Source organism: Odocoileus virginianus, chromosome 14 (assembly GCF_023699985.2).
Source record: "Odocoileus virginianus isolate 20LAN1187 ecotype Illinois chromosome 14, Ovbor_1.2, whole genome shotgun sequence".
Lineage (NCBI taxonomy): Eukaryota > Metazoa > Chordata > Mammalia > Artiodactyla > Cervidae > Odocoileus > Odocoileus virginianus.
This window is the reverse complement of record NC_069687.1, coordinates 21,994,087-22,013,088: the sequence shown is the minus strand read 5'-3', so window position 1 is coordinate 22,013,088 and position 19,002 is coordinate 21,994,087.

Sequence of the window (19,002 nt, the reverse complement as noted above, 5' to 3'; positions counted from 1 at the left end):
CAGTACTTTGGCCACCTCATGTTAAGAGTTGACTCATTGGAAAAGACCCTGATGCTGGGAGGGATTGGGGGAAGGAGGAGAAGGGGGTGACAGAGGATGAGATGGCTGGATGGTATCACCGACTCGATGGGTTTGAGTTTGAGTAAACTCCGGGAGTTTTTGATGGACAGGGAGGTCCGGCGTGCTGCGATTCATGGGGTTGCAAAAGGTCGGACACGACTGAGCGACTGAACTGACTGAACTGAACTGCTAATTTTAATATATAAATAAGTAATATAGTTCCTATTAATTAGTGATTGTTTAAAACGTTAGTAATATATATGACCCATCATATGAAACTACAGACAATAGCATTTCATACAAAACTTTGTGAAATTTTGATTATCTGAGAATTTACCTCTTGTTTGAACAAGTAACATATTTATTTTCCTACCCAAATTGTATATAATTAATAAATTGATAAAATATAGCCTATATTAACAATAAATTTGTCCTAGGCACTTTACCTTACATATCTGTCACAATAGCTCAAAGGTACCAGTGCTCTTACTGACATTTTGAAACTAAGGAAACTGAAACTTATTTACATTGCACTATTAAAGGACATACATTAATAAGAGACTGACTTAGGATTTAAACCTAGAGATGTTTGATTCCTAAACTATAATTATAATCAACTCTATATCGCAGCTGTTTCTAGGTGTTATGATTTCCTAGAATTGCAGCCTTTTAAATTATTCTGGGTGAAACCATGAACTAAGATCTACCATTTTATTTTAATAAAAACCTTTGATTTTTTTCCAGACTTATTGAAGCATAAAACATTGTGCAAGTTTAAATTGTACAGTGTAATGATTTGACACACATATCTATTGTGAAATATTTATCCCAATAAGATTAATTAATTTGTCCTTTACCTCATGTAGTCACCATTTCATTTTTGTTGTTATGATAAAATTAAAGCTCTTCTCTCATAGTGACTTTCAAGTATACAATACAGTGTCATTAAATACAATCACCACATTTTACCTTAGATCCTTCAAACTTACTGATCTTATAACTGAAAGTTTGTAACCTTTGACTTGGTGTTTTAGTTTTGTAATAACTTTGTCATTTAATTTTGTTATTTTCCATCAACAGTATTTGAATTTTGCCACTTCTGAAATTAAAATCCTTAATGGAATATATGTGAGTGTGTGTGTGAGAGAGACAGAAACAGAGGCAGAGAATGTGTGTTTATGTGTGATTTTTTGTGCCCATCATCCATGCTCCTTTTTTGGTAAGCCTACAGTTTTTGGGAAATCACTCCTTCTCTACTCTTATATATGTGATCCAAGTGGAACTGAAGCTTTGTTCATTCTTGCTGCATTAGTGAATACATGGCCCAGTATTAATCAATCAGTTTATTCCATAATCTAGCAATAGTACTGGTTTTGAGGATAAGGGCTGGGAACTGTAACTAATACAGTGACACTCATTTCCATGATATTTTATAGTATTAGAGTGAAAGTAATCTCCTTTTTTATTTATTTTGTGATTGCAAGGTTTGTGGATATTTTAAGCTTGATTTGCAATGCCCTATAGATAGGGTCTAAGAGGGAATTAAAGTAGGATGCTGATATATTGAACCTCTGGGTCCAGATATAACTGAAGATAGCTTAATTTCATCTTAATATTTTCATATGTCAGTAATTTCCATTGTTTGCCTAATTCATAATCTAGTTTGTCAGGCAGTTTTATTCTGTTGCTGACATGTAATCTACTCTAGTTAGCTTAATCACATAGGAATTCCTTACACATTATTAGGTTTTAGAATTTACAGTATGAAAAAGGAAAAATCTTTGAATCTTCCAGGCAGGAAACGTGATTGTACTTTATCACTGTCCATCCTGTAACCTCACTGATGGCGGGAACTGTTCATTGGAAACCCCACTACATAACCATATGATGTTTCTGCTACTCGTAAAGAGATGGTCTCTTCCCAGAGGAATGTTATCTCACATTGCTCAATTCTGTCTTCACATCTACATGGAGCATCTACATGAGGAACACATCCTATGTGTCTCTTAGCTTTGAGAAAATATCGGAAATGTTTTCCTTTCCTCTCTTTCTAGGCTCTGTGGCACAACGAAACACTATAGAAAATACTGGAGTGGGTTCCGAGTCAAGCAATATCCAGTACTGACAAAATTAGCCACTGAAAGGATCCTAAAGCTGAAAGTGCGGTTTTGAATCATTCATCTCATAGTTTGACATCATCACCTCTCCAGCTTACCTTATCAGTTCAATGTGACCCTCTGAGAATGACTGTATTTCAAGTCCAGATAGTGCTGAGGATTTTAGCATTTAGAATGTTGTTATCCAATTTTCATAACTTATAAAATATTAGAGATCAAAAAGACTTTTTAATAATTCATCTGGGACCTCAGTTCATATAAGAAGAAATCAGCTAAAATACAATCCATCATCTTGCCTTAGAACATAGATTACTGGTGAAATCAGATTGTTTAAAAGAACTCTGGGGGAAACCATTCTAGATTCCTTCAATGCCCTTCTGCTGGTGTGCCAGAATAAAGGCCCCATAACAATCCACATTATCAGAGTGCAGTCTGCATTTTTCAACCCCACACAAATTCCCAAAGGAATAAAGAGTTTTGTGTCTCTAACGAATATTATAATAACATCAAAATTGCAGATTATAAACTATATGAGTTGCAAAACATATGATCTATTTCTTTTTTACACTAAAATTATAAAATCCAAATTTCTCATCATGATGTAAAATATAAACACTCAGAACAAATTGCCAGGCTTTGCCATGGTTAGAGGACAAACTGCTTTATCATGTAGTTCTGGTTGATGACAACCAATGAAGACATATTTGTCCTTCTAGTCCTTATGTATTGATAATTTGGTTCAGTACTCTCAGGGCAGATTATATTTGATATCTCTGTCTATGTCAATTCCCAATAATCCTTCCTTCAATATGTTTAAACCATGATAGAATTCTAAGTGTTACTAGATTTGTTCCTGGTTTAGAACCTTGTCCTTCATATTTTCTGTCTGTAATGTCCTGTGTCCAGGAGTCCAATTCAACCCACACATGAGTCCTTTTTGTTATTGAGATCTCCTTAGCTCAGATACCACCTCCACATCTAAACTTTCCCTGACCACCCAATATGACTTGAATTCCTGACTCCAAGAAATAGTTACCCAGCACTATTTAGTTTTTTGTTTGTTTGTTTTAATCACTCCCTGAAATTATACAATTAACAAATGTTTTACTAGGGTATTGCCTACTTCATTACTGGAATACAGTGTAATTAAAAGCAGGACCTCATCTTCTTCAACCCTGTGTTAGTACCCAAATTACACTAACATATTAATAGAATCATGGACAAATATTTATGGAATGGGTGATAGAATGATTTTACATACTAAAATGAGAACTTCCAGGACAATTTTTTGAAACATTTAAATTCATCTATTTTGATTTTTTTTAGAACTCAAAATTATTATTTCTTTAATGTAGGTCAGGGGCACATACCTGGGAAGGAAAACTGAAGGTCAGCCCTAGATAGTCCAAAATTACCTAAGTAAGTTATGAATATTAAGCAACAATGACTCAGGAAGTTTATGAACCTTGCATTTATATCCTCAATGATTATTCTCTTATTGAACAGAAATTTAAATTTTGAAATTTAATTACTTAGCCCTCCAAGTATCTGCCAGGTTGTAATTAGAAGCAAAAAAGGATGATTAGTGCATATATCCACTTTCAGGAGATTTTCCTATGAACTTATTTGCCTCCATTTATAGTACTTTAAAGAGATTAAATGTAATTTGATGCCAAGTCTACTATCCTACTCATTACATTTTTTTCAAGAATTTATAGAATACTGTCTAGTTTTGCCTTCATGCCATATATAGCAATATAGTTTTATGTCTCATTATAAAATATGATTCTCTCCCAAATAAGCATTACCTCATTGATTACATCTCTATCTTCTAAAATGTTACAAACACAACCAGTTCAAAATAATCCATGTTCATTCTTTGAATTTTCATAGCGACTAAGTATACATCTTAGTACTTGTTCCCTATTTCTTATCATATGTTTGTTGTAATTATCTACACAGCCAGACTTACCCATCATTATTGTAGTCAAGTTGTATTGACATTTTTTCCCCCAAAAAACTTGGCTTTTAGGATCCTAAAGACAAGAAATATTATGTTCAATATGACTTTTTGTCATTTGTATTTACATAAAGCATTATTTAGTTACCTATTCCAGCTATAAGAGAAGATATATATTCTATTAAAAAAGAGGAAATGTTACTCTTGTCTTTTCAAGAAATAAAACAAATGTTTCTGTAAAACCTTAACAGGTTTAGACTGGTAAGTATAGAAGAGATTGTCATATGTGAGTTCATTACAGTGTAATTATTTACAGAGTAGTCTCATAATAATAAATAGAAAAAAACATTTTCTACAGCCTTATTCATTTTTTAGTTCAATGATTCTGATAAAGTATGTATATATCTTTTATTTATATATATAAAACTTATAGAAAACATCAAATTATTTTTCATGACTGAAATAATATTATTCAAAATGCTTGGCATTTTAAGTGATAAAAATTAATATACTCCATCTTTTTATTAAAAAGGAATAGTAAATAAGCTCAAATTTAGCAAAATAAAATGTTTAACAAACTGGATGTTTCATGCTAGTGAATAGGTTATACTACTAAAAATAATGAAGATAATAAATTCTACGAACATTTATATAGACATTTCCTGGTGACTCAACTGGTAAAGAATCTTCCTACAATGCTAGAGACCTGGGTTTAATCCCTGGGTTGGGAAGATCCCCTATAGAAGGGAAGGGCTACCCACTCCAGTATTCTGGCTTGGAGAATTCCAAGGACTGTGTAGTCCATGGGGTTGCAAAGAGTCAGAGAGGACTGAGCGATTTTCACTTTCACGTTCACTTACAATTTTAACATGTCATTGTTTTTGTATGAGTTGTGCATTATAAGTTTATGTTTTATTATACAGCAACATCACAATATTGATCATCACATAGGAGTGTTGATTGTTTAATCCATTAAGAAAATCAAGATGAAATTCTTAGATAACTTTATTTTTATATTATTATTAAAATGCAGTTTTTCTTGTGGAAAAGATTTTATTTTAAAAATTATGAAATACTTTCTAGCAGTTAAAGAGAAGGCTGTTACTAAAAGAAATATTCTTTGTTGACTCTGCCCATGATTTTCTTTCTGTCAAATTAACAATAAAAGGCAAAATATTATGATATCCTTTCATGTTGAATTTGAAGCTATAATGGTGTTTAAATATGTAGTCATTTTGCTCTGTTACTTACAGTATGACAATTAAGCCACATAACAATATCATCTTAACATATATTGCCTGTATCACTAGACATTCATGATTGAATTTATTTTAAAATATTTCTTGTTAGACTCCACAGTTTAGATTTAGGTTCTGTGGTGGATGTTGAGATACAGTAATGAACATGACAGGAGAGCTGTTCTGGCAGCAGAGTAGGAAGACAGTCAAATAAGCAATTATATTAAAATGTAGTAAATATAATATTAAGATTCACAGAATACATATTACACAGAGGCTTACTGGGCAGATTAAAGATTTGGAAATACTGAGGATATGTAAAATGAAACTTAAACTTGTTTTACTAAACCAAAATTAGATTTGTTACACATTCTCAGAACCAGCTGGCTTTTGGAAATCACTTGGGTAGACTGTAAAAAACACTAATGCATGGGTTACCATTGTTAGCGTTCCTGTTTTATCACTATAGGTTAAGAACCCAACCATTGTATTGTTTTCTCCGGATGACCCTAGTGTGGAATTTTAATTTAGAAACAGTTACAGTGTGAATTATGTCTAGCTTCCCAAATTCATATGTTGAAACCCTACATTACCAGTATGACTATATTTGGAGATAGGACCATTTATGGAAGTGAGGTTAAATGATGTAGGTCATAAAGGTGGAACCCAAAACAATGGGACTGGTGTCCTTATAAGCAAGGAAAAGACATCAGAAATCTCTCTTTTTCTCTGTGTGCTTGAACATAGAAAAACATACCAGGGAAGCCCAATAAGAAGGTAGCCACCTGCAAGCTAAGGAGAGAGAACTCTACATAAACTAGCCCTGCCAGCATCTTGATCTTGGATTTCCAGCCTCCAGAATTATGAGAAAATAAATTGCTATTCTTTAAGGCATTTAGTTTGTGCTATTTTGTTATAGCAGCTCAAGTGGGCTATTATGGATTTTTCCTATGTCAAAGAAAGTAGTATGTACAAAATTTCATATCTGAGAAGCAACTCAAAATTTGTAAAAGCGTAGATTTAGGATGGATACCAGAGTCCATCTGATATTTTCATTTAGGAGATTGTCATCAGGAAAGAGATGATGGTGACCTTGATTTTAATAGTGGGAGTGTAAAACACGTTAAGGACTAATGATTAAATTTTTCTGGGTCTCTAGTGAAAAGTGAAGTGAAGTCGCTCAATCATTTCCAACTCTTTGCAACCCCATGGACCATATACAGCACATGGGATTCTCCAGGCCAGAATATTGGACTGGGTAACGTTTCCCTTTTCCAGGGGATCTTCCCAACCCAGGGATCAAACCCAGGTCTCTCACATTCAGGCAGATTCTTTTCCAGCTGAGCCACAAGGGAAGTCACTGTGTCTCTAAGTGCTTCACAAAGTACTTATGTTCATTGAGATAGGCATCAATTATTCCACATTTAAAATTTTTTCACATTATCTATCAAAACATTTTGTCATAGAGATATTTAATATATATGTGAGCCTTAATTGAAGTTTAAAAAATTAAACATTAATTATATATCTTACAGAACCTATCCTAGTGAAGTGATCTGGAAATTTTCCTGCTTTCATTGTAATGTTATAGAACACAAAAAGAAGACATATGACTTTGTTATTATGTTATTAAATAATTAAAAATCAGTTTTAAAAAGCTTTGTCTGGAATCAACCAGGAATGTATTAACACCTTGTATAATTAGCAAGATGCTTATCATTATCACCACATAAAGGATTTTTAAAAATTGATGTATGTTGAAGTAATAATAAATGGAAACTATTCAATATTGAATGAAAAATTGACCATATAAGACATATAAATATAAAATTTTTCTTTTGCATTGCTAAAATAAAAAGACAAGTACTCAATTTTATGCTAAAACTTAATGTTGCCATGTTCCCTTAACTTGGCAATCTCTACACCAGAAAAACCATGTAGAAGCATAGCTAGAAAATAAGTGGCATTTTATCTCTTAGTGAAAACAATATTACCTCTGTTACTGATGTGTAGACAGTAGTCACCTTCCTGTGAGAAGAAGAAATTAATACTTATTAATAACTTTCCTCAAAAATATAAGAATGAACTTTAAGTCCCAGATTTCTTATTCCACTCCTTGTGTGATCTTTCAAGGGTCAATTAGCATTGTGGTATGTTTTCCTTTTTAATTGTAAGATGCATAAAAGTATACCCACACCTCAGAATCATTATGAGGATGAAATGAAATAATTTGTGTGAAGTATTGCACTATAATGTAATATTTCAAATAATTCCTTAAACATACACACAGATGTTTTTGTAAGCAAAACTAGTATAAAAGAGAAACTAATGTGATTGTAATATGAGTGATAAAAAAATCATGAGAATACTAAATGTTAAACTTGATAGGAGGTTAGAATTTGAGCAGAGTGATTTTCAGTTCATCTTTTTTTTAGAATTCAGAATTTAACATTTTGATTCTTCACCACAGTGAGAAGAAATGAGCAAATGAAATCTCAGGGGAAACTCCTCTTTGATTCTCTGCTTTAGATCTTTGCTCTGTGTTTGGGATCTATATTGCATATTCTTTCTTTGATCTCTGCCTGAAAAGGCCACTGACAACAGATATAAACTCTGGTAGGAAAAGTCCTAGGTGGACACATGCAAGACAAAAGTTTAAAAGTGAGTGTAATAAGTATTTTTTGTAGATACAATAGAATTACAATCAATTCAATTAGCATATTTTAAAATAACTGACTGCCCAAGTATTAATAATGCGTCTACTTACATACCCATCCTCTCTCATACATAAGAATTATAACAGTTTCATAATTATATAAAAATGTTGCCTAAGTATTAGAAGTAAAATGTAAATAAAGAAAAAATCCTAATAAAGAATATTAGAAATACCCACGTTTTAAAAAGTCTTCAAATATATCGTAGAAAAAGTAAACAATCATTTAAAATGGGTCAAAATTACAGAGATGAACTCCATAGAAAATGGTGAAAATATCCAACTGATATATGAAAATCTTTTCTTTGCTCAGTTGTGTCTGACTCTTTGAGACTCCATGGACATTACCCATCAGGGATACATGAAAGAACAGTTGTTAAGTTACTAGTCATGGAAAAGCTTATCAAAAAAGTGAAAAATTATTGTCAGTGCATAGATTGTAAAATTAAACAGTGTAGCTATATCTAGTGCCTATTAAAGAAGAGTATATGGGAACTCTAATGCATTATTGATGGGAAGAGTAAATTGTTAAAGTCATTTGGAACAATGTATGGCAGTATAAAACTTTTTTAAAAAATTAAATGTGTATATTATCAGTTCAGTTCATTTCAGTCGCTCGGTCGTGTCCGACTCTTTGCCACCCCATGAATCGCAGCATGCCGGGCCTCCCTGTCCATCAAAAACTCCCGGAGTTTACTCAAACTCAAAACCATCGAGTCAGTGATGCCATCCAGCCATCTCATCCTCTGTCACCCCCTTCTCCTCCTGCTCCCAATCCCTCCCAGCATCAGGGTCTTTTCCAGCGAGTCAACTCTTCACATGAGGTGGCCAAAGTACTGGAGTTTCAGCCTCAGCATCAGTCCTTCCAATGAACACCCAGGACTGATCTCCTTTAGGGAGGACTGGTTGGATCTCCTTGCAGTCCAAGGGACTCTCAAGAGTTTTCTCCAACACCACAGTTCAAAAGCATCAATTTTTCGGCGCTCAGCTTTCTTCACAGTCCAACTCTCACATCCATACATGACCACTGGAAAAACCATAGCCTTGACCAGACGGACCTTTGTTGGCAAAGTAATGTCTCTGCTTTTTAATATGCTATCTAGGTTGGTCATAACTTTCCTTCCAAGGAGTAAGCATCTTTTAATTTCATGGCTGTAGTCACCATCCATAGTGATTTTGGAGCCCAAAAAAATAAAGTCTGACACTGTTTCCACTGTCTCCCCATCTATTTCCCATGAGGTGATGTGACGTTCAAGTAATATCACTTTTGGGGAGTTATATTGCAGAAATAAAGCCTACTATATATAACCTTCAGGCTTCCCTTGTGACTGAACTGGTAAAGAATCTGCCTGCAATGTGGGAGACCTGGATTTGATCCCTGGGTTGGGACATTTCTTTATAATAAACACACAAATGCATACACACACTTCATGTTTAGTATTGATAAAACAAAAACTAGAATTGTTATATTTAGGAACATTACTGAAACTTCTCATATAACCATATGATGAATTGAAATCAGTAAGATATGAACTAAATCAAATATTTAAAAATAAATTACCACAGACTTCCTCTTTTCAGTCACTGTTTTAGGTCTTGATGATACAATGATAATTAAAACTGTTGAACTAAAAGACTGTATAATTCCTAGCTAATATGAAAGCATGATATCTGATAGACAAAAACATAAAGAGTTTATACCCACTCACAGGCTCATCACCAATGATGTCCATAAGTTACTCATGAGAAATGCTGGAGGTTGTTAATACACTGGAGAAATCCCCTTCCATAATGCAATTGTGGAGCAGGGAGGCAGCTGCTACTATAGTAAAAGAGTGAACACTCACCCAGATGATTTTATTCCAAGGAGCAAAAGCCAAACTGGCAGGACAAGGGTAAGCAAATTTGTTACACCAAAAGAACAGAAAAGAATGTCAAAGCTGAAGAAAGGGAAAAGAAAAAGTCCTTTACCCCTGGGGAGGGATATAAATCATCTTCAGCATGTCATCAGAGGACTCAGTGTAGGGAAGTGACCAGTTGTGTTAGTCACTCAGTCATGTCCAACTCTTTGTGACCCCATGAGCTGTAGCCTGTCTGGCTCCTCTGTCCATGGGACTTCCCACTCAAGAATATTGTAGTGGGTTGCCATTCCCTTCACTAGGGGACTGAACCCAGGTTTCCTGCATTGCAGGTGGATTCTTTACCATCTGAGTCACCAGGGAAATGATAGATTCCCTGAGAAGACCCCACATCTGTGACTCAGTGACCTAAGACCCTGAGACTGGAACAGGACACCAAAAAAAAAAAAAAAAAAACTCCCCTGCTCACTGCCCAAGCCCCAGACCAGGTTAGCTCTCCTTGGTAACAAGCAGCAGTCTACAGGGGAGAAAAGAACAAGTGGAGACACAGACACACAGCAAAGACTTAAAGCTGAGGACAGAAATGAACATGAAAAAGAATTTCTAGAAAACCAAATCTTACGTTAAGCACACTGTGACAATAGAGGAATTTGAAAGCAATGATGAAGGAAGGCAATGACAATATCCAAAACCGGTTCCACTTCAGGCTAGTAAAATAACTAAAATTAAACTCTTAACACCCTTAGCAGAACAACATGCATGACTACATGAGGAATTTCAACAGAGAGACAGAAAGAAGAGAGAAATGGAAAGGTGAAATGTAAAAATTATTGTAACAGAAGTGAAGAATGCCTTCACAAAACTTAGCAGTAAACAACACAGCTGAGGAAAGAATCTATGAACATGAACTTCGATTGGTGGAAATTACCCAAAGTAAATCAAACAAAAAAGAAGAGAGCATAAGGAAACAAACCAAACAACAGAAGAAAACAATCAGACCGGAGCACCCAAGATCTAGCACACAATATCAAATGGCCTAATATGTATGCAATTGGAATCCCAGAAGATGAAGAGAGACACAAAACAGCAAAATATGTTTGAAAACTTGATGAATGAACATTTCCAACAAATAATGAAAGGCATCAAAAAAACACAGATCCAAGAAGTTCAGAGAAGAGCAAACAAAACAAATGCCAAAAAAAAAAAAGAAAGAAAGAAAGAAGGAAAATAGTAAATTCACTTTATAATATAGTAGGGGAAACTACAAAGAAAATAAAAGCAAAACAGAAAATTACAGGTAGAGAAAAATGGAGAAACAGGACACAAAGAACAAATGGAAGAAATACAAAATTAAAAAGAAAGATCTTTATCGAATCACAATAATTATATCAAAAATAACTTATCTAAAAATACCAGATTATTTAGACACATTATACCAAAATTATGAAAACCAAAGATAAGAGAGAAGTTTAAAGGAAGCAAAAGAACATGTCACATACAGAACAATGATAAGAAAATAAGCAGATTTCTCATCAGAAAATACATAGATTTGAAGATAATAAATCAATAGTTTCAAAGGATTAAAAGAATAAAAACTAAGCAGAAATAATATATGTCAACCTGGAATTTCATACCACCAAAATTATTTTTCAAAATTGCAGGGTATAAAAATTTTTTCAAAATTAAAAAAAGGCTCTCTCACAAACACACAGAAAAAAAATACTATTAAGCTGAACTGTAGGAAACACTGAATGAAATTCTACATATAAAAGAATTATGATATCTTTCAAAAACGTGTATTGGTTGATATAACAAAATAATGCTCTTTGTTAAAAGTTAAAATTAACTTTGAAATATTTTTCTTTCATTTTTACTTCAGTTATATTAAAATACATTCAAAAAGGAAAAGTGTATAAGTATATTATTGTTTTAGAGCATGCTTGTAAATAAAAGGCATGGGAACAGTAGAACAAAAAAAAGAGAAAAAATATTTTGGAATTATACAGTTATAAATTTCCTACACTATAAATGAAGCAGTAGAGTTACTTAAAAATAGGTTGTGATTAATTAAATATAAGTATATATTGAAAGTCCTAGAGCAATCACTAACAAAATTACAAAAAGGGGGTTAAATTGTAAGCCAGTAGTACAGAGAAAATGAAAAAATGAAAAACTCAACTATTCAGAAAAGGAAAAAGGTAGAGAAATACAGAAACAGAGTACAAAGACAAACAGAAGAAATAAAAAAATAAGAGGAGAAGAGATTTTAATCAAATGACAATCTTGACATCAAAAGCAACCTTGATAATAGTACTAAATAAAGGAAAGAGATTTTTAGATTAAAGAAAACAAATCCAATTATACATCTACAATATTAGCATTTCAAATGTAAAAATATATAGAAGTTAGCAATATATATCATGCAAGCATAAATCCAAAGAAAATTAGAGTGACTATGTTAACATAAGATAAGCAGACACCAAATCAAGAACTATTACTTGATATAAACAGATATCATATAATACAGAAAAGTCAATTTAAAAAATATTTCATACATATAAAATTATTCACCCAAGCATAGGTCTTCAAAACAAAATACACATGAATCAGCAAACAGTGCAGATAATATTAATATATTTGAAATGTGTGGGTAAGGAATATTAGGTGTATCCCAAATCTTCATCTTTATTTCAAATATAGAGATTTAAAAACCCATTGGTATTTTGAATCCCAAAGAAAGGCAATGCCAAACAATGCTCAGATTACCACACAATTACATTCACCTCCCACGCTAGCAGAGTAAAGCTCAAAATTCTCCAAGCCAGGCCTCAACAGTACATGAACCGTGAACTTCCAGATGTGCAAGCTGGTTTTAGAAAAGACAGGGGAACCAGAGATAGAATGGCAACATCCGTTGTATCATTGAAAACACAAGAGGGTTCCAGAAAACATCTACTTCTGCTTTATTGGCTATTCCAAAGCCTTTGTGTGGATCACAACAAACTGGAAGATTCTTAAAGAGATGGGAATACCAGACCACCTGACCTGCCTTCTGAGAAATCTGTATGCAGGTCAGGAAGCAACAGTTAGAACTGGATATGAAAAAACAGATTGCTTCCAAATAGGGAAAGGAGTGCATCAAGATTGTATGTTGTCACCCTGCTTATTTAACTCATATCTGAGTATATCATGCAAAATGCTGGGCAGGATGAATCCCAAGCTGGAATCAAGATTGCCAAGAGAAATATCAATAACCTCAGATATGCAGATGACACCACCCTTAAGGCAGAAAGTAAAGAGGAACTAAAGAGCCTCTTAATGAAAGTGAAAGAAGAGAGTGAAAAAGTTGGCTTAAAGCTCAGCATTCAGAAAACTAAGATCATGGCATCTAGTCCCATTGCTTCATGGCAAATAGATGGGGAAACAGTGGAAACAGTGACAGACTTCCTTTTTGGCTTCAAAATCACTGCAGATGGTAACTGCAGCCATGAAATTAAAGGACGCTTGCTCCTTGGAAGAAACATTTTGACCAACCTAGATAGCATATTAAAAAGCAGAGACATTACTTTGCCGACAAAGGTCCCTTTAGTAAAAGCTATATTTTTTCCAGTAGAGATGTGGATGTGAGAGTTGGACTATAAAGAAAGCTGAGCACCAAAGAATTGATGCTTTTGAATTGTGGTGTTACAGAAGACTCTTGAGTTTCTTGGACTGCAAGGAGATCCAATCAGTCCATCCTAAAGGAAATCAGTCCTGAATATTCATTGGAAGGACTGATGCTGAGGCTCCAATACTTTGGCCACCTGATGCAAAGAAATGACTCATTTGAAAAGACTTGGATGCTGGGAAAGATTGAAGGCAGGAGGAGAAGGGGATGAATGAGGATGAGATGGGTGCATGGCATCACTGACCCAAGGGACATGAGTTTGAGTAAACTCCGGGAGTTGGTGATGGACAGGGGGGCCTGGCCTGCTGCAATCTATGTAGTTGCAGTGTCAGACAAGACTGAGCGACTGAACTGAACTGTTATTTTGAATACACCTATGAAGACAATGAAATTAGATATGTTTTTGAGAAGCTTAAGATATGACTCATACCGCAAAAACAAAGTACATAGTTTTAAAAATTATAGAGGACACAATACAACTACCTGTTGCTACATAGAAATATAGTTATGCAGATAGGTGCTTATGGGCATGGTGAGAATATTTAGAAGAATATTTAATGTGTGTTTATTTTTATTTATTGTTACATGTATTTTTCAACAATATACAACAGAAAAAAGCAAGATGATGATGTTATGAATGAGAGTATTAAAGACATAAATATATGGTTATATAGAATTTTAATTTCCAAATAATTCTGAAAAAAGCTACAATTTGAATCACTGACGTATCTGGTAGCAAAATTAAAGTGTTATAACAAGATACTGCCATGATTTTTAATCATTATTTTATTTTTAATAATATGTATTTCTATTACAAACATGATAAATATTAATATAATTACCCTATAGAAGACTTTTAAGTAAAGAGCAAAATGGCTGTCTGAGGAGGTCTTACAAATAGCTGTGAAAAGAAGGGAAGCAAAAAGCAAAGGAGAAAAGGAAAGATATTCCCATTTGAATGCAGAGTCCAAATAATAGCAAGAAGAGATAAGAAAGCCTTCCTCAGCGATCAATGCAAAGAAATAGAGGAAAACAATAAAATGGGAAAGATGAGAGATATCTTCAAGAAAAGTAGAGATACCAAGGGAACATTTCATGCAAAGAAGGGCTCAATAAAAGACAGAAATTGTAGGGACCTAATAGAAGCAGAAGATATTAAGACGAGGTGGTAAGAATACACAGAAGAACTATACAAAAAAGATCTTCACGACCCAGATAATCATGATGGCGTGATCACTCACCTAGAGCCAGACATCCTGGAATGTGAAAGTCAATTGGGTCTTAGGAAGCATCACTACGAATAAAGCTAGTGGAGGCAATGGGATTACAGTTGAGCTCTTTCAAATCCTGAAAGATGATGCTATGAAAGTGCTGCACTCATTATGCCAGCAAATCTGGAAAACTCAACAGTGTCCATGGGACTGTAAAAGTCAGTTTTCATTCCAATCCCAAAGAAAGGCAGTGCCAAAGAATGTTCAAATTTCTGCACAATTGCACTCATCTCACATGCTAGTAAGGTAATGCTCAAAATTCTCCAAGCCAGGCTTCAGCAATACATGAACCATGCACTTCCAGATGTTCAAGCTGGTTTTAGAAAAGGCAGAGGAACCAGAGATCAAATTTCTAACATCTGCTGGATCATTGAAGAAGCAAGACAGTTCCAGATAAACATCTATTTCTGGTTTATTGACTATGCCAAAGCCTTTGACTGTGTGGATCACAACAAACTGTGGAAAATTCTGAAAGAGATGGGAATACCAGACCACTTGGCCTGCCTCCTGAGAAATATGTATGCAGATCAGGAAGCAACAGTTAGAACTGGACATGGAACAACAGAGACTGGTTCCAATTAGGAAAAGGTGTATGTCAAGGCTGTATATTGTCACCCTACTAATTTAACTTATATTCAAAGTACATCGTGAGAAACGCTGGACTGAAGGAAGCACAAGCTGGAATCAAGATTGCCAGAAGAAATATAAATAACCTTAGATTTGCAGATGACACCACCCTTATGGCAGAAAGTGAAAAAGAACTAAAGAGCCTCTTGATGAAAGTGAAAGAGGAGAGTGAAAATGTTGGCTTAAAGCTCAACATTCAGAGAACTAAGATCATGTGTTAGTATACTGTAATGGTCTTTATCTTTCTGGCTTACTTCGCTCTGTATAATGGGCTCCAGTTTCATCCATCTCATTAGAACTGATTCAAATGAATTCTTTTTAATGGCTGAGTAATATTCCATGGTGTATAACGATAACCCTATATGCAAAACAGAAAAAGAGACTCAGATGTATAGAACAGACTTGTGGACTCTGGGAGAAGGCGAGGGTGGGATGTTTCAAGAGAACAGCATTGAAACATGTATATTATCTAGGGTGAAACAGATCACCAGCCCAGGTTGGGTGCATGAGACAAGTGCTCGGGCCTGGTGCACTGGGAAGACCCAGAGGGATTGGGTGGAGAGGGAGGTGGGAGGGGGGACCGGGATGGGGAATACATGTAAATCCATGGCTAATTCATTTCAATGTATGACAAAAACTACTCTAATGATGTAAAGTAATTAGCCTCCAACTAATAAAAATAAATGGAAAAAAAAATAAAATAAATTAAACAAAAAGAACTAAGATCATGGCATCCGGTCCCATCACTTCATGGCAAATAGATGGGGAGACAGTGGAAACAGTGGCTGACTTTATTTTTCTGGGCTCCAAAATCACTGCAGATGGTGATTGCAGCCATGAAATTAAAAGACGCTTACTCTTTGGAAGGAAAGTTATGACCAGCCTAGACAGCATATTAAAAGGCAGAGACACTACTTTGCCAACAAAGGTTCGTCTAGTCAAGGCTATGGTTTTTCCAGTGGTCATAATGGATGTGAGAGTTGGACTGTGAAGAAAGCGAGCACTGAATAATTGATGCTTTTTTTTTTTTTCAGGGCTTCTTTTTTTTTTTTTTAATTTTTTTAATTTTTTTTAAATTTTTATTAGTTGGAGGCTAATTACTTTACATCATTACAGTAGTTTTTGTTATACATTGAAATGAATTAGCCATGGATTTACATGTATTCCCCATCCCAGTCCCCCCTCCCACCTCCCTCTCCACCCGATCCCTCTGGGTCGTCCCAGTGCACCAGGCCCGAGCACTTGTCTCATGTACCCAACCTGAGCTGGTTATCTGTTTCACCCTAGATAATATACATATTTCAATGCTGTTCTTTTGAAACATCCCACCCTCGCCTTCTCCCAGAGTCCACAAGTCTGTTCTATATATCTGAGTCTCTTTTTCTGTTTTGCATATAGGGTTATCGTTATCATCTTTCTAAAGTCCATATATATGTGTTAGTATACTGTAATGGTCTTTATCTTTCTGGCTTACTTCGCTCTGTATAACAGGCTCCAGTTTCATCCATCTCATTGGAACTGATTCAAATGAATTCTTTTTAATGGCTGAGTAATATTCCATGGTGTATATGTACCACAGCTTCCTCATCCATTCGTCTGCTGATGGGCATCTGGGTTGCTTCCATGTCCTGGCTATTATAAACAGTGCTGCGATGAACATTGGGGTGCACATGTCTCTTTCAGATCTGGTTTCCTTGGTGTGTATGCCCAGAAGTGGGATTGCTGGGTCATATGGCAGTTCTATTTCCAGCTTTTTAAGAAATCTCCACACTGTTTTCCATAGTGGCTGTACTAATTTGCATTCCCACCAACAGTGTAAGAGGGTTCCCTTTTCTCCACACCCTCTCCAGCATTGATTGCTTGTAGACTTTTGGATAGCAGCCATCCTGACTGGCGTATAATGGTACCTCATTGTGGTTTTGATTTGCATTTCTCTGATAATGAGTGATGTTGAGCATCTTTTCATGTGTTTGTTAGCCATCTGTATGTCTTCCTTGGAGAAATGTCTGTTGAGTTCTTTGGCCCAAATACTTAGGAGTATATCTACCTAAAGAAACAAAAGACCTATACATAGAAAACTATAAAACACTGATGAAAGAAATCAAAGAGGACACAAGCAGATGGAGAAATATACCGTGTTCATGGATTGGAAGAATCAATATTGTCAAAATGGCTATACTACCCAAAGTAATCTATAGATTCAATGCAATCCCTATCAAACTACCAACAGTATTTTTCACAGAACTAGAACAAATAATTTCACAATTTGTATGGAAATACAAAAAACCTCGAATAGCCAAAGTAATCCTGAGAAAGAAGAATGGAACTGGAGGAATCAATCTGCCTGACTTCAGACTATACTACAAAGCCACAGTCATCAAGACAGTATGGTACTGGCACAAAGACAGAAATATAGATCAATGGAACAGAATAGAAAGCCCAGAGATAAATCCACGAACCTATGGTCACCTTATCTTCGACAAAGGAGGCAAGGATATACAATGGAAAAAAGATAACCTCTTTAACGAGTGGTGCTGGGAAAACTGGTCAACCACCTGTAAAAGAATGAAACTAGAACACTTTCTAACACCATACACAAAAATAAACTCAAAATGGATTAAAGATCTAAATGTAAGACCAGAAACTATCAAACTCCTAGAGGAGAACATAGGCAAAACACTCTCCGACATAAATCACAGCAGGATCCTCTATGACCCACATCCCAGAATATTGGAAATAAAAGCAAAAATAAACAAATGGGACCTAATGAAACTTAAAAGCTTTTGCACAACAAAGGAAACTATAAGCAAGGTGAAAAGACAGCCCTCAGATTGGGAGAAAATAATAGCAAACGAAGCAACAGACAAAGGATTAATCTCAAAAATATACAAGCAACTCCTGCAGCTCAACTCCAGAAAAATAAATGACCTAATTGATGCTTTTGAACTGTGGTGTTGCAGAAGACTCTTGAGAGTACCTTGGACTGCAAGGAGATCCAACCAGTCCATCCTAAAGGAGATCAGTCCTGGGTATTCATTGGAAGGACTGATGTTGAAGCTGAAACTCCAATACTTTGGCTGCCTCATGCAAAGAGCTGACTCATTGGAAAAGACCCTGATGCTGGGAGGGATTGGGGGCAGGAGGAGAAGGGGATGACAGAGGATGACATGGCTGGATGGCATCACTGACTCAGTGGAGATGGGTTTGGGTGGACTCCAGGAGTTGGTGATGGACAGGGAGGCCTCTTGTGCAGTGGTTCATGGGGTGGCAAAGAGTCAGACAGGACTGAACAACTGAACTGACTGAGTATATGCATAATAAATAAAATAGGCAAAAGAAAATTGAGCCAAATATAATAGCCAAAATAATTTCTCATAAAATTTTAAAATGTACTCATGGAGTAGAGATGCTCTAAGTGTAATTTTTTTTTATGATTATCTATATGTGATGGGATTAAGGTGCATTGTTCTTAATTTTTTTCTATAGAATT